Below are 15,460 nucleotides of genomic sequence, written 5' to 3'. Positions count from 1 at the left end.
ATTTTTACCAATTAGAAAGGCAATTAAATTATCGGCTAGGACATTGTTTTATTTAGTTTAGGGCAGTGAAACACCTTATAAAAATGTTGGTTCACCACCAATAGTAACAAATGATTATTAGCCACATGATGAACATTTTAGATTTCATGTTTGTGAAATTTTGAATTTCACTTAGTAATTGAATTTGAATTTGAATTTTGAATCGTTTTTTGAACTAACCCGAGATTAACTAAAGTGATCATGGTGACGTGGCATCGTTAACAGAGGTTTACTATAGCTTAATTATCCGGGCGTCACACTAGGACTTGGAAGTGTGCTTATGCAGGACGGAAGAGTTGTTTCGTATGCCTCACGACAACTAAAACCGCATGAATTGAATTATGCCATGCATGATTTGGAGTTAGCAGCAGTAGTGCATGCGCTCAAGACTTGGAGACATTACCTTATTGGAAACCGTTGTGATGTGTACACGGATCATAAGAGTTTGAAGTACATTTTCACACAAAAGGAGTTGAACCTTAGGCAGAGGAGATGGTTGGAGCTCATAAAGGATTATGACATGAAGCTGCACTATCATCCAGGCAAGGCCAATGTCGTAGCAGACGCTTTTAGTCGGAAGAGTTATGCTAACACCCTGGTGAGCATGGGATTGCCGAAGGAGTTAGCAGAGGATCTCAGGGAACTTCGATTGGAGATTGTTCCTAGAGGTTTTGTTGCAACAATGGAGGTTCAGTCTACATTGTTAGGAATGATTCGAGAAGCTCAGAAGGAAGACAAAGAGATTGCTGAGATAAAAGAGAGAATGAGCAAAGGAAAGGCCAAAGGTTTTTGTGAGGATGAGCACGACACCCTACGGTTTGAGGACCGTGTTTATGTGCCCAATAACACAGAGATCAGGAAGTTAATACTTCAGGAGGCTCATGACTCACCATACTCGATACACCCCAGAAACACCAAGATGTATTTGGATTTTAAGGAACATTTCTGGTGGACTGGTATGAAGAAGGATATTGCCGAGTATGTAGCTGTATGTGATGTATGTCAGAGAGTGAAGGCTGAGCATCAAAAGCCAGCAGGATTGTTATAGCCTATGCCGATACCCGAATGGAAGTGGGATAAACTTGGCATGGATTTTATCACCGGATTGCCCAGGACCAAATCAGGATATGATTCTATATGGGTAGTAGTTGATCGCTTGACCAAAGTGGCTCACTTTATCCCAGTGAAAACCACCTATACAAGTGCGAAGCTGGCCAAGATATATATGACCAAGATCGTATGTCTGCATGGAGTTCCGAGGACCATCGTATCTGATGGAGGAACACAATTTACTTCAATGTTTTGGCATCAACTGCACCAGACTTTGGGAACGAGATTGGAGTTCAGTACAGCATTTCACCCGCAGACAGATGGACAGACCGAGAGAGTCAACCAGATTCTGGAGGACATGTTGAGGGCCTGTTTGCTTGATTATGGATCTAGTTGGGATGACAATTTGCCCTACGCAGAGTTCTCATACAACAATAGCTATCAAGCCAGTTTGAAGATGGCACCGTTCGAAGCCCTGTATGGACGAAGGTGCAGAACACCGTTGATGTGGGATGAAGTTGGAGACCGACAGCTGTTTGGACCAGACTTGATCAAGGAGTCTGAAGAGAAAGTTAAGTTGATCCGAGATAGACTGAAGGTAGCTCAGTCCAGGCAGAAGAGTTATGCAGATTCGAAACGCAAGGAGGTAACCTATGAAATTGGAGATAGAGCATATCTGCGAGTATCACCCTTGCGAGGAATGAAACGTTTTGGAGTTAAGGGAAAGTTAGCCCCGAGATTTGTAGGACCGTATCGTGTTTTGGAACGTATGGGAGAGGTTGCCTACAAGTTGGAGTTACCTGAAGGACTATCAGGAGTTCATGATGTGTTCCACGTCTCACAATTGAAGAAGTGTCATGCGGAGATGGCCGATATACCGTTAAGAGATACAGTACCCTTGGAGGCGATTTAGTTGGACAGTGATCTGACCTATGAGGAGAAGCCAGTCAAGATTCTTGAATTTGCCAGCCGAGTCACCCGCAGTAAGGTTATTAAGTTTTGCAAAGTTCAGTGGAGCCACCATACCGAGGATTAAGCCACCTGGGAACGAGAGGATGATCTTCGCAAAGACCACCCACACCTATTTTCTAGCCAACCCGAATCTCGAGGGCGAGATTCATCTTAAGGGGGGTACGTTTGTAACATCCCAAATTTTCAATTTGAAATGTTATACATAGATCATCCATGCATATCATATTTTATTGCATTTCGTTTTCGCAATCCTCGAAATCCTAAGCAGCTCAAGGACCCTCGGAGAGAGTTGGGGATTTCATTGTTTTCATATTTGAATCTTATCAAATATTGAAACGGGGATTTTGGTTTTAACTATTTTTCTCTCCAAAAATATTTCATATTAAAATATATGAGAGGAGATAATATGACTTATCCAAAATAATTGAAATATTGGAGGAAAAATATTAAAATCAAATATTTGATTTTATTCGGATTTTATTGCTATTTTATTTGCATTAGAAAAATTGCACGTTTTTCAAAGTTGCATTTTAGGGCCAAGAAAATGTTCATCTCGTTTCAAATATTTTATTTAGATGGTGAAATTTTGTTTTGGAATTTTTAGATTTTTATTTTATTTTCTAGGATTTATTTAATTTTCGGCGAAATTATTTAAAAAAAAACTCCAGCGCCCGCCTGGGCCGAAGCCCAGCCGAGCCGGCCCGCTAGCCCCGCGCCGCCGTCTCCTTCCAAGAGACCGGCAAGCCGCCGCCGCCGCGACCCCGAGTCCGGCCGGGACTCCTCCCCGCGCCGCCTTGCCCCCTCCCCCAAGCAAGCCCCCTCCCCTTTATAAGCCGCCGCCCCCGCCCCCAAATCGCCACCCCGCCGCCGCAAGCAGCAGCAGCAGCCGCCGCATGCCGCGCCTCGCCGCCTGTCGCGTCGCGCCGCCGCCGCACCACCGCCGCCTCGCCGGAGCCGCCCCGCCTCGCCGGAGGTATACGCCGCCGCCGTTCGGTTTTATTCTAAAACCGATCCGGTTTTTTTCAAAACCCTAGTTCGTTTTTTTAGATCGGTTCGCCGGTTTTCTCGGTTTAGTTTATTTAGCGGATGTTCGTCCGTACATTCGTTTTAACGAACAGTTTTGGCTCGTTAGTTACAGACAACGAACGTTCGTTCGTTAGCCTGTTCGTCAGTTTTCTTTTTCTCAGATTTTCCGCGATTATTTTCGATCGCGATTTCCGATCCTATTTTCGTTTTAGTTTATCTTCTCGCTCGTTGATCGGAATCAGGCGATTCAAGCGCCTAGATCTTCATCTCGAAACCCTCTTTCTGTTTAATCAACTTGAACAAGATTTTGGTACTGTAAAATTTGACTTTAGTTCAGATTAGTAAACGAATCTTGTTTCTTTGCTCCGTTTGATTTGATTCTTTTCGCAAACCGGAGTTCTTAAGTTGAACTTTCTAGTTAGTTCTCCTTATGTGAGTTTTGCCCGTGCATCTTTGCTTGAATGCTTATGTATGCTATTGTTTGTTTGCGATAGAATTCCCGGAGTGCGAAGCGTGCTACTACGAGTCTCTAGGTTTTGCGGATCATCAGCAAGGCAAGTAACACATTGATCATAATATTTTCATACCCAGTTTTTATGCATTAGCTCCAATCCTCAAACATTGCATGATTAGGATGTGATTAATATGTGGGTTGGGAAGTAGCTGATGAGGTAGAACCTATTGCCCTATTATATTCAAACCTTGGGAGTTACTTCTACGTATTGCTTATGCTATGCTCGTAGACGAGGTTTGGGTGAGTGAATCCATGACAGATGTGAGATGATTAATTAATGGTTCAACTTAAGGTGGCAACTTCAATACACATCTGGGTGGATTGCTTGTCGGGCACCTAGAGAATCCAGTGTTGTCCTAGGATATCCCGGAGTACCCGTGTGATCATCCTAAGGTCCGCCACCCAGGCTCAGCAGGTAGAGGGATGTAGGTTTGGTATGGTCTGCCCGGAGTAAAGAGTTAATGTTTCTGAAAGACTGTGTCTCGGTCATCCGTTTCTCAAATACCATGTAGTGCGAGAAATCCAACGGAGGCGATCGAGTCTTGTGGGGAAAAGTGCGCAAACCTCTGCAGACTGTACAATCTAATCATGGTTAGCCGTGTCCCCGGTTATGGACAATCTTGAGTATCTAGTACTTGGAGTATCCTAAGTATATCATCACTCTAAATTAATATTGTTGGGTTCATAATTACTTTAATTGGGATTGTGTTGGAGGAACCTTCTCAATGATGTTTCAATTACCATGATAGTTAAAATAAAACTTATTCCTTTGTTGTAGGAAAAAATTAGCTTTTCGCAAAAACTATAACCATAGAGCTTTCCACCAGCCAAATATCCATGTAGTAATAGCATTATTCTGTTCTTGCTCTACTGTGTTATATTGCCAGCATATTCCATGTGTTGGCCCATTTTCGGGCTGCAACGTATTATGTTGCAGACTTTTCAGACGAGGAGTAAGGTTCGTTAGGTCGTTGTCGTGCAGCTCAGCTATGCCGTTGGAGTTGATGGACTCACTTTATCTTCCAAGCCTTCCGCTGTTATCGTATTAGATGGCCTTAAGCCATATTTATTGTAATAAGTTCTCTTTTGAGACATTCGATGTAATAAGTGTGTGATTGCTACTCTGTTATAAATCCTTCGAGTACTGTGTGTGTCAGCATTACCGATCCAGGGATGACACTGAAGCACATAGACTTGACCGTTTGAGGTCGGGTCGCTACATGGACCCCCCCTCCCGAGGCTATTTTAGCCGCCGCCCCGACCCCTCTGCCCTCGTCCCGCCCCACCGCCGCAACCACCGCCGCCGCAGCCGCCGCCCCGCACCGCCGGCTGCCGCTGCCTCGTCTCGCGCCGCCGCCGCGGAGCACCGCCGCCTCGCCGCAGCCGCGGAGCCCCGCCGGAGCCGCCCCGCCGTCCGCCGTCGTTGACGCCACCGACCCGCCGGTTTTCTTCTATAAACCGGTAAAAACCGCAAAGCCGCCACCATGTTTTTTTTAAACCCTAGATCGGTTTTTTTCCCAGATCGGTTCGGTTTTCTCTGTTTTCTTCTGTTTAGGTTACTTTGCGGACGTTCGTTCGTTTGTTTTAACGAATGAATTCATTCGTTTGCCTCTGTTAGCGGACGTTCGCGCCGTAGTCTTTTTCTTTTTATTTTATTTTCGGTCAGGGACCTATCTGCGATTATTTTTATCGCAGATTCGCCCCTGATCTTCAAACCCTCGCAACCTTTTAACCGTTCGTCCAAATCCAGTGAAACCAACGCCAAAATCTTTGTCTCAAGCCCCTCTTTCTGGTTAATCAACTTGAACAAGGTTTTGACAATTTAAAATTTGGTTTTAAGCAGATTTGAATTTGATGTTCTTTTGACCGTACTTTCAGTTCCGTAGCTCCGATTCGATTGATTCTTTTTGCAAATCGAAGCTCTTCAGTTGGAGTTTCAGATTTGGATTTTCTTATTTGAGTTTTACCCTTGCATCTATGCTTAGGTGCTTATGTATGCTATTGTTTGTTTGCGATAGAATTCCCAAAATGCGAAGCGTGCTACTACGAGTCTCTAGGTTTTGCGGATCGTCAGCAAGGCAAGTAACACTTTGATCATACTCTTTTCATGCCCAGTTTTTGTGCGCTAGTTACAATACTCAAACACTGCATGATTAGGATGTGATTAACTTATGGGTATTGGGAAGTAGATGATGAGGTAGAACCTATTGCCCTTTTATTATCAAACCCCTGGGAGTTACTTCTACGTTATGCTTATATTGCTATGATATGCTCGTAGACGTGGTTTGGTTTGAGTGATCCATGACAGATGTGAGATTGTTAATTAATGGTTAACTTAAGGTGGCTACTTAAATACACATCTGGGTGGATTGGTTGCGGGCACCTGGGGATATAACAGTGTTGTCCTTTGGTTCGCCACCCAGGCTCAAAGGGATCATAAGATTATTCATGCTAGAAACTTCCGTGTACAACAACAAGCTATTATGGGCTCTAGCATAGTTGAGTATGGTGCATGACCTCTTTCACCGGTGGGCTAGCAGATGTAGGGGAAGGTAGGTGTAACTGTCCACCTAGAATAAAGAGTTAATGTTTCTGAAAGACTGTGTCTCGGTCATCCGTTTCTCAAACACCATGTAGTGCGAGAAATCCAACGGAGGAGATAGAGTCTTGCGGGGAAAAGTGTGCAAACCTCTGCAGAGTGTACAAACTAATCATGGTTAGCCGTGTCCCCGGTTATGGACAATTTGAGTATCTGGTTCTTGGATTATCATGTCGATCTCATCACTCTAAACTAATTTTTTGGGTTATTAATTACTTTTCATTGGGATTGAGATGGGGGTACCATTCTCAATGTTTATCAACTACCATGATAGTTAAATAAAATATATTCATTTGATGTAGGAAAAAATTGGCTTTTCGCAAAAACATTATAACCATAGAGCCTCCACCAACCATATATGCATGTAGTGATAGCATTTATTTTGTTCATTGCTCTACTGTGTTACATTGCCAGCATATTCCATGAGCTGACCCATTTTGGGCTGCAACATATCATGTTGCAGACTTTCAAGACGAAGAGTAAGGTGCGCTAGGTCGCTGTCGTGCACTCAGCTATGTTGTTGGAGTTGATGGACTCACTTTATCTTCCAAGCCTTCCGCTGTTATCTTATTTAGATGGCCTTAAGCCATATTATTGTAATAGCTTCTCTTTTGAGACATTCGATGTAATAAGTGTGTGATTGCACTCTGTTATAAATCCTTCAAGTACTATGTGTGTCAGCATTACCGATCCAGGGATGACACTTATGCACAGAGATTTGACCGTTTGAGGTCGGATCGTTACAAGATGGTATCAGAGCACACGCTGATTGTAGGACACGACCACTAAGATAAACCATAGGTCACTCTTCTCTACTCATTTCTGACTCCTCTCCATTTTCCACTCTATAGGATGGCGGACTCAAGGAACAAGTTTGCACAACTGGATGAAGACACACCTTTTGGACGACACTTGAAGGAAGTCACTAAGTACCTAAACATAGGAATACCAAGCTTCACCGGGACCTACACCGCCACTTTACCAGAAGAGGAACGTTGGATGACTCGAGTTCAAGTTCTAGGAAGGACATTCACACCAGTTACTAAACCCATAGAGTTTTCCTTTGATGCACCAACCTGGAGTCTAGGAAAGAGCATGGCAGCCCACATCGCCATGGGACGCATCGGCGAAGTTTATCACAAGGAACTTAAGGACACCATCTATCAGATATGTGGGCGCCGAGATGAGCAATGGGAGTTGATCAGCACCAGGAGGGACATATCCATTGCAGCTTTCATCCAGGAGTTAAACCAGCACATTCGTCGCCAGGAGAACCAAATGTGTGCAAGCATGATAGACCTGAAGAAGGTGATGACCAGGAACATGGAGCTTGAAGAGGAACTCAAGTCTACATGCGACGGATATGAGGAGGAAATCGCAATACTAGTGGAGAAGAATGATGACCTGACAAGGAAGCTAGGAGTGTTCATGGGAGACCCCGCGCCAGGAGGAGGTGACGATCCTTCCGAGGACATTCGTTCTGAAGACAACATCATCATCGACGACACCAACTCCAACCCCGACAGTAGTGATGATGATTATGAAGATGAAGCTGGAGCGGATATCATGGAGTCTTCCAGCGATCAAAATTTCTAGTCGACCACCATATTATCAGTAGTATTCCCCCATGTATATAGTAGTAGTCCGAGCACTGTAACGATAGTTAGATCGACTGTATGCCCTTGTTTGAATTGATTGGTGTGATATGAATGTGTTTGTCTCATGTGCATATGGGTAGTGCTTTCTCACTAGACCTCATTCTATTCTAATCTCTCCCCTCTAAACCCATTAGATGCCTCCGAGACGTGACCCCGGATTTGTCTTCCCACCGGAGCTCACTCAGTTGATCCAACAGCAGAATGCCTTGATGTAGTTACTAGTCCAGAACCAAGGCAACAACAACAACAACAACAACAACAACAACAACAACAACAACAACAACAACAACAACAACAACCCACCGCCACCACCTCCAGTTGACAACTTAGCCCGTTTTCTGAGGTTACAGCCACCGGTGTTTTCCAGTAGCACCGGGCCAATAGTTGCCGATGATTGGCTACGTAGGATTGGAAGGGAGTTGACCACCGCAGGTTGCACAGATGCTAAGAAGGTGCGTTTTGCCGCACATCAATTGGATGGACCCGCAGCCTCATGGTGGGAGAATTACACAGCCACCTTCCCCATAGCCAATGTCACTTGGGAGCAGTTTCAGCAAGCATTTCGCACAACACATGTCTCAACTGGAGCGATGAGCATGAAGAAGCGTGAGTTTCGAAACTTACGCCAGGGAAACCGTACTGTGTGGCAGTATGTGGATGAGTTCAGCAAGTTATCCCGTTATGCCCCAGATGATGTGGCCAAATATGCCGCGAAGCAGGAGAAGTTTATGGAAGGGTTGAATGATGAGATGAGTATGCAGTTAATGGTGGCAACATTTAACAACTACCAGGAGTTGGTAGACAAGGCTCTTATGATTGAAGGGAAGCAGCAGCAGATTGAGAGGCGCAAGAGGAAGTATGGACAAGGGAAGTACAATTCAGGAGCTCAGCAGAAGCCTCGTTTTACCCCGAACTCGGGAGGATATACCCATAACCATGGAGGCCATACGCACAATGGAGGAAGTTCGCATAACCACAGTGGCCCCAAGAATGGAAATGGGAATGGAGCAGGCAGGAACCAGAACCGCTCTAACCCAGCCACACCCGCCAAGAAGGACCAAAGTCACATTACTTGTTTCAAGTGCGGGAAGACTGGACATTATGCCAATGAGTGTCCTGAAGCAAAGAATGGAAATGGCAATGGAAGCTCTGGGAAGAAGCCCAACCCTTTCAATAGGGGACAAGTGAACCACGTTAACGTGTAGGAGGTTGAAGAGCAGCCAGATGCAGTTATAGGTAAGTTTTTGGTTAAGTCATTTACTACAATCGTTCTTTTTGATACTAGTGCATCGCATTCATACATTTCAAGGGGATTTGTGGATAAGTATAAGTTTCCCACCAAAGTTCTTAGGACACCCATGTTAGTAAGCTCGCCAGGAGCGGAGTATATGGCAAGCCAAGGATGTTTTCAGATGCCATTGACCATAGGTAGGCACGTGTTCCCCACAGACTTAATAATTCTAGAGTTGCAAGGATTGGATGTGATACAAGGAATGGACTGGCTATCGATGTATGGAGGAAACATCGATTGCGCTAGTAAGTCAATTCTGCTCACCACCCTGGAGGGAAAAAGGATCAAGTATGTATCCAAGAAGGCGCCGAGGAGGACCCAAGTAAATTCTCTCACGGGAGTTGTTCAGGAGGAAGTGCGCGTAGTGAAGGATTACCCGGATGTATTTCCAGAGGAATTACCAGGCATGCCGCCGGATCAAGACATTGAGTTTTTGATAGAGCTGTTGCCAGGCACCGGACTGATATCAAAGAGACCATACCGGATGCCCGCAAATGATCTGGAGGAGATTAAGCAGCAGATCAAAGAGTTATTGGAGAAAGGATACATTCGACGAAGTTCATCACCATGGGGAGCCCCAGTGCTCTTGGTTGAGAAGAAGGATGGATCGTTAAGAATGGTTGTTGATTATCGTGCATTGAATGAAGTGACGATCAAGAACAAGTACCCACAGCCGATGATCAATGATTTGTTTGACCAGCTACAAGGAGCTAAAGTATTCTCCAAGATCGATCTACGATCAGGATACCACCAGCTGAAGATCCGAGAACAGGATATACCTAAGACAGCTTTCACGACAAGATACGGGCTATATGAGTACACGGTTATGTCATTCGGAATGACTAACGCCCCAGCCTATTTCATGAGTATGATGAATAAGGTGTTCATGGAGTTCTTGGATAAGTTTGTCGTGGTGTTCATTGATGATATCTTGGTGTACTCGAAGAATGAAGAGGAGCACAAGGAGCATTTGCGTTTAGTTCTCGAGAAGCTCAGGGAACACCAATTGTATGCCAAGTTCAGCAAGTGTGAGTTTTGGTTGAAGGAAGTTGGATTTCTTGGCCATGTTATATCAGGAGAAGGTATAGCAGTGGATCCTACCAAGGTTCAGTCTGTCACTGAGTGGTTGGCACCCACCTCAGTCGGAGAGATCCGCAGTTTTCTTGGACTCGCGGGATATTATCGGAGATTCATTGAGAATTTTTCTAAGATTGCAAAGCCCATGATGGAGTTGTTGAAGAAAGACACCAAGTTCAAATGGACAGATGAATGTGAGGCAAGTTTTCAGGAGCTGAAGAAACGATTGGTCACAGCCCCAGTGCTGATCCTGCCGGATATACGCAAGGATTTCCAAGTGTATTGCGACGCTTCTTGCTTAGGACTTGGAGGTGTACTCATGCAAGACGGTAGAGTTGTTTCATATGCCTCACGTCAGCTTTGACCGCATGAGTTGAATTATGCCACGCATGATTTGGAGTTAGCAGCCGCAGTTCATGCGCTCAAGACCTGGAGACATTTTCTTATTGGAAACCGTTGTGATGTGTACACGGACCACAAGAGTTTGAAGTACATTTTCACACAGAAGGAGCTAAATCTCAGGCAAAGGAGACGGTTGGAGCTTATAAAGGATTATGATATGAAGTTGCACTATCATCCAGGAAAGGCCACTGTCATAGAAGACGCTTTGAGCCAGAAGAGTTACGCCAATACCCTCGTAAGCAGGGGATTACCAAAGGAGTTAGCCGAAGATCTCAGGGAGCTACGTTTGGAGATAGTCCCTAGAGGTTTTGTCGCAACAATGGAGGTCCAGTCAACTTTATTGGGAAAGATTCGAGAAGCTCAGAAGGATGATAAGGAGATTGCTGAGATGGAGAAGATGAGCAAAGGAAAAGCCAAAGGTTTTCGTGAGGATGAGCACGACACCTTGTGGTTTGAGGACCGTGTTTATGTGCCCAATAATGCAGAGATCAGGAAGTTAATACTGCAGGAAGCTCACGACTCGCCATACTCGATACACCCCGTAAACACCAAGATGTATTTGGATTTGACGGAGCATTTCTGGTAGACTGGTATGAAGAAGGATATTACTGAGTATGTAGCCGTGTGTGATGTATGTCAGAGAGTGAAGGTAGAACATCAGAAGCCAGCTGGATTACTGCAGCCTATGCCGATACCCGAATGGAAGTGGGATAAGCTTGGCATGGATTCTATCACCGGATTACCCAGGACCCGATCGGGATATGATTCTATCTGGGTAGTAGTGGATCATTTGACCAACGTGGCTCACTTTATCCCAGTGAAAACCACTTATACAAGTGCGAAGTTGGCCAACATATATATGAACATGATCATATGTCTGCATGGAGTTCCGAGGACCACCGTATCAGATAAAGGGACCCAGTTTACTTCGAAGTTTTGGAATCAGCTGCACCAGATTTTGGGTACCAGGCTAGATTTCAGTACAGCCTTTCATCCGCAGACAGATGGACAGACCGAGAGAGTCAATCAGATTCTGGAGGACATGTTGAGAGCTTGTGCGCTAGATTATGGATCTAGCTTGGATGATAATTTACCTTACGCAGAGTTCTCATACAACAATAGCTACCAGGCCAGTTTGAAGATGGCACGTTTTGAAGCTTTGTATGGAAGGAGGTGCAGGACACCATTAATGTGGGATGAAGTTGGAGACCGACAGTTGTTCGGACCAGATTTGATCAAGGAGTCCGAAGAGAAAGTCAAGTTGATTCGCGATAGACTGAAGGTAGCTCAGTCCAGGCAGAAGAGTTATGCAGACTCAAAACGCAAGGAGGTCGTCTATGAAATCGGAGACAGAGCATATCTTTGAGTGTCACCTCTGCGAGGAGTTAAACGCTTTGGAGTTAAGGGAAAGTTAGCTCCAAGACTTGTAGGACCATACCGAGTTTCTGAACGTATGCGAGAAGTGGCCTACAAGTTGGAGTTACCTGAAGGAATGTCAGGAGTTCATGATGTGTTTCACGTATCCCTTGTCATCCTTCTGAGCTTCTCGAATATTTCCCAACAATGTAGACTGAACTTCCATTGCTGCAACAAATCCTCTAGGGACTATCTCTAAACGTAGCTCCCTGAGATCTTCTACCAACTCCTTTGGAATTCCTCCGCTTACGAGGGTATTGACATAACTCTTTCAGCTCAAAGCGTCTGCTACGACATTGGCCTTTCCTGGATGATAATGCTGCTTCATGTCATAATCCTTTATGTGCTCCAAACATCTCTTCTACCTGAGGTTCAGCTCCTTCTGAGTAAAGATGTACTTCAAACTCTTGTGATCCGTGTACACATCGCAATGGTTTTCCGATAATAAAATGTCTCCAGGTCTTGAGCGCATGCACCACAGCTGCTAACTCCAAATCATGTGTGGCATAATTCAACTCGTGCGGTTTCAGTTGTCATGAGGCATACGAAACAACTCTCCCATCTTGCATAAGTAGTCCTCCAAGTCCTAAGCGAGAGGCGTCGCAATACACTTGGAAATCCTTGTGTATATCCGGCAGAATCAACATTGGGGCTGTAGTCAAATGTTTCTTCAACTCCTGGAAACTTGCTTCACATTCATCAGTCCAATGGAACTTAGTGTTCTTCTTCAACAATGCCGTCATAGGCTTCTGAATCTTAGAAAAATTCTCAATGAATCTCCGATAGTATCCCGCGAGTCCAAGAAAACTGTGGATCTCCCTAACTGAGGTGGTTGCCAACCACTCAGTGACTGACTGAACCTTGGTGGGATCTACTGCTATACCTTCTCCTGATATAACATGTCCAAGAAATCCAATTTCCTTAAACCAAAACTCACATTTGCTGAACTTTGCATATAACTGATGTTCTCTGAGGTTCTCGAGAACTAAACGCAAATGCTCCTTGTGTTCCTCTTCATTCTTTGAGTATACCAAAATATCATCAATGAACACCACAACAAACTTATCCAAGAACTCCATGAACACCTTGTTCATCATACTCATGAAATAGGCAGGGGCGTTAGTTAGTCCAAAGGACATAACCATATACTCGTATAACCCATACCTTGTGGTGAAAGCTGTCTTAGGCATATCCTTCTCCCGAATCTTCAACTGGTGATATCCCGATCGAAAGTCGTTCTTCGAAAACACCTTTGCTCCTTGCAGCTGGTCAAACAAATCATTGATCATCGGCAGTGGGTACTTATTCTTGATTGTTACTTCATTCAACGCACGATAATCAACAACCATCCTTAAGGATCCATCCTTCTTCTCAACCAAGAGCACTGGGGCTCCCCATGGTGATGAACTTCGTCGAATGTAACCTTTCTCGAACAATTCCTTAATCTGCTTCTTAATCTCCTCCAGATTGTTTGCGGGCATCCGGTATGGTCTCTTCGATATAGGTTCGGTGCCTGGCAACAACTCTATCAAAAACTCGATGTCTCAATCTGGTGGCATGCCTGGTAACTCCTCCGGAAATACATCTGGGTAATCCTTTACTACCGGCACTTCCTCCTGAACAACTCCTGTGAGAGAATTTATTTGAGTCCTCCTCGGCGCATGCCTGGATACATACTTGATCCTTTTTCCCTCCGGGGTAGTGAGCAAAATCCACTTACCGGCGCAATCAATGTTTCCCCCATACATCGATAGCCAATCCATTCCTAGTATCACATCCAATCCTTGCGACTCCAAAATTATCAGGTCTGAGGGGAAAACATGGCTTCCAATGGTCAATGGCATCTGATAACATCCTTGTCTTGCCATATATTCCGCTCTTGGCAAACTTACTAACATAGGGGTCCTAAGTACCTTAGTGGGAAACTTATACTTATCCACGAATCCCCTTGATATGTATGAATGCGATGCACCAGTATCAAAAAGAACGATTGCAGTAAAAAGACTTAACCAAAAACTTACCGATAACTGCATCAGACTGCTCCTCAACTTCCTCCACGTTCACGTGGTTCACTTGTCCCCTGTTGAAAGGGTTGGGCTTCTTCCCAGCGCTTCCATTGCTATTTCCGTTCTTTAATTCCGGACAATCATAGGCGTAGGGCCCAGTCTTCCCGCACTTGAAACAAGTAATGTGACTTTGATCCTTCTTGGCGGGTGTGGCTGGGTTAGAGCGGTTCTGATTGTTGCCCGCTCCATTCCCGTTTCCATTCTTGGGGTCATTGTGGTTATGGGAAATTCCTCCATTGTGAGTGTGGCCTCCATGGTTATGGACAAGTCCTCCCGAGTTCGGGGTGAAACGAGGCTTCTGCTGAGCTCCAGAATTGTACTTTCCTTGTCCATACTTCCACTTGCGGCTCTCAATCTACTGCTGCTTCCTTTCAATCATAAGAGCCTTGTCTACCAACTCCTGGTAGTTATTGAATGTTTCCACCATCAACTGCATGCTCATCTCATCATTTAGCCCTTCCATAAACTTCTCCTGCTTTGCGGCATCTGTGGCCACATCATCAGGGGCATAACGAGATAGCTTACTAAACTCATCTACGGACTGAGCCACGGTATTTCCCTGGCGTAAGTTGCAAAACTCACGCTTCTTCATGCTCATAGCTCCAGTTGAGACATGGGCTGTGCGGAATGCTTGTTGAAATTGATCCCAAGTGACATTGGCTATGGGAAAAGTGGTTGTGTAATTCTCCCACCATGAGGCTGCTGGTCCATCCAACTGATGTGCGGCAAAACGCACTTTCTCTGCATCCGTGCAACCTGCGGTGGTCAACTCCCTTCCTATCCTGCGTAGCCAGTCATCCGCAACTATTGGCTCGATGCTACTGGAAAAACCGGCGGCTGTAACCTCAGAAAACGGGCTAAGTTGTCAACTGGAGGAGGGTTGTTGTTGTTGTTGTTGCCTTGGTTCTGGACTAATATCTGCATCAAGGCATTCTGCTGCTGGATCAACTGGGTGATCTCCGGTGGTAAGACAAATCCGGTGTCATGTCTTGGAGGCATCTGATGGGTTTAGAGGGAAGAGAGTAGAATAGAAATTAGGTCTAGTGAGAAAACACTGCCCATATGCATATGAGACAAATACAATCATATCACTCAATCAATCAAGCAAGGGCATACAATTGATCTAACTATTGTTACAGTGCTTGGACTATACTATTTACATGGGGGAAATACTATTGATCATATGGTGGTCTACTAGAAATATTGATCGGTGGAAGACTCCATGATGTCCGCTCCAGCTTCGTCTTCATAATCATCATCACTATCGTCAGGGTCGGAGTCGGTGTCGTTGATGATGATGTAGTCTTCGGAACGAATCTCCTTGGGTTCGTCATCTTCTCCTCCTGGTGC

This window comes from Aegilops tauschii, chromosome 3 (assembly GCF_002575655.3).
Source record: "Aegilops tauschii subsp. strangulata cultivar AL8/78 chromosome 3, Aet v6.0, whole genome shotgun sequence".
Classification (NCBI taxonomy): domain Eukaryota; kingdom Viridiplantae; phylum Streptophyta; class Magnoliopsida; order Poales; family Poaceae; genus Aegilops; species Aegilops tauschii.
This window is presented reverse-complemented; position numbering follows the sequence as displayed.